Here is a 1744-nt window from a genome sequence, read left to right as displayed (position 1 = left end):
CTTCCCCCCCCCCCCCCCCCGCTTTTGAACGCTAGATGACAGATAATTTAGTTTAAAAAGCAAAGAGATAACATGACATTTTTTATTTTTGGCCAGTAATATTCTGGCCTTTTTAAATGTGCTGATGTTTTGTCCTGTCTATTATTAGTTTGGCTGTATAATTTGTTGTCAAAACTGGGACACTTGTGGGAGTAAAAGAAACACTAAAATCACATCATACACACATTTTTGAAATGTGTATTTATTGACATATAAATTGTGTTTATTATGTTGTTAGAACTATGAAACAGTTCTTTATAACTTCTCAAAAATTTTCCAAAATATAAAACATTTGTATACTTGAAGGCAAAACACTTTTTATTGTGATTGTATAAATGTTACAAAAAGAACATAAAATAATTGTTCTTGAGACATATTTATGTACTTTCTATCTGTTCCTGTCTGTAATACAGTGTCACTTTTTGTCTCTGAAGAATACAGATTTTGCAATTTGGTTTTAATTTTTTTAATTGCCTGATATCTTTTTTGAAGTTACATTTTATGATTAATAGAGAAAACTATTCTGCTATAGATATTGGGATACCAAAGAAACTCAGCAAATTTTGCCCAATGGAGGATATTCTCAAATAAATACTTTTTTGCATTTAAATTATAAATAGTTAAGCCCAAAGATTTTAATAGGTACCTTTTTTTTTTTTGAGACGGAGTCTCACTCTGTTGCCCAGGCCAGAGTGCAGTGGCACGATCTGGTCTCACTGCAAACTCCACCTCCCGGGTTGATGCCATTCTCACGCCTGGCTAATTTTTTGTATTTTTAGTAGAGATGGGGTTTCACCGTGTTAGCCAGGATGGTCTTGATCTCCTGACCTCGTGATCCACCCGCCTCGGCCTTCCAAAGTGCTGGGATTACAGGCATGAGCCACTGCGCCTGGCCAGTAGGTACTCTTATTGTCTCCATTTAGATTAGTTTTCTCTGACAGATATTTCTGTAGGATAAAACATGTCAGATAAATTATCTGTATTTAGGATTATTTTAAACGTTTTGCCAAATTCACATGCTTGAAAATCATAGGCCTTTTCAATTTTCTTCTATTTGGGTATGAATATAAGTATACGCAGTATAACTAGGAGTTCCTTCAAAAGATTGTTTTCAGAAGTTGAGATAGATACGCAATTATAGAATTTCAAAATTAGATCTTGTGCATTATTTGTGCTCTCATAATTCATTGTTTCTTTTTTTAGTAAATTTGTCTTCTAGTTATAAGCTTTGTTTTCAAAAACACTTCATTAAAAGCTTAAGCTTTTTGTTTATTTGTCCAGTACTTTGATTAAATAATTCCTACTGATTTGAACAAAATGCAACCAAAATCTAGGGAACTAGTTTATAAGAAATTTCAGCATCATTGTAGGGTACTTAGGTTGATTTGCAAATTAGTTCTGAAAAGGCTGCAGGATTTCTAAAATCTATATGATAGGCAGCCCAAAAGGAAAGCTCATGCTGCCATGGGGAAGTGCTTGTGCTCAATAGCAGTCTTGTTACAAAAATTTTATATATTACTCTTACTGTATAAATACAGATTTTTAGCCAAGTGTCAATTTGACAGCAGATTCTGTTTTGATTATTAGAATGTCACAGTTTGGGCATGGTTATAAATTGTGTACGGACCACCAATTGCATGTACATTCCTCTCAAAGACTGTAATAAGAACATTGTTTCTTACTTTGGTACTCTGCTCCACCAAAA

General features: G+C 33.6%; 1 protein-coding gene across 1 annotated transcript in view; it reads left to right on the top strand.

Moving 5' to 3' along the window:
- SDHAF3 (succinate dehydrogenase complex assembly factor 3) overlaps nucleotides 1-1744 on the top strand; it is a 68789-nt gene that overhangs the window by 29389 nt on the left and 37656 nt on the right. The window lies entirely within an intron of this gene.

The sequence above is a fragment of the Gorilla gorilla genome, chromosome 6 (genome assembly GCF_029281585.2).
Source record: "Gorilla gorilla gorilla isolate KB3781 chromosome 6, NHGRI_mGorGor1-v2.1_pri, whole genome shotgun sequence".
In the NCBI taxonomy this organism is placed as follows: Eukaryota; Metazoa; Chordata; class Mammalia; order Primates; family Hominidae; genus Gorilla; species Gorilla gorilla.
The sequence above is the reverse complement of the archived record's forward strand: the minus strand, read 5'-3'. Positions and strand labels throughout refer to the sequence as shown.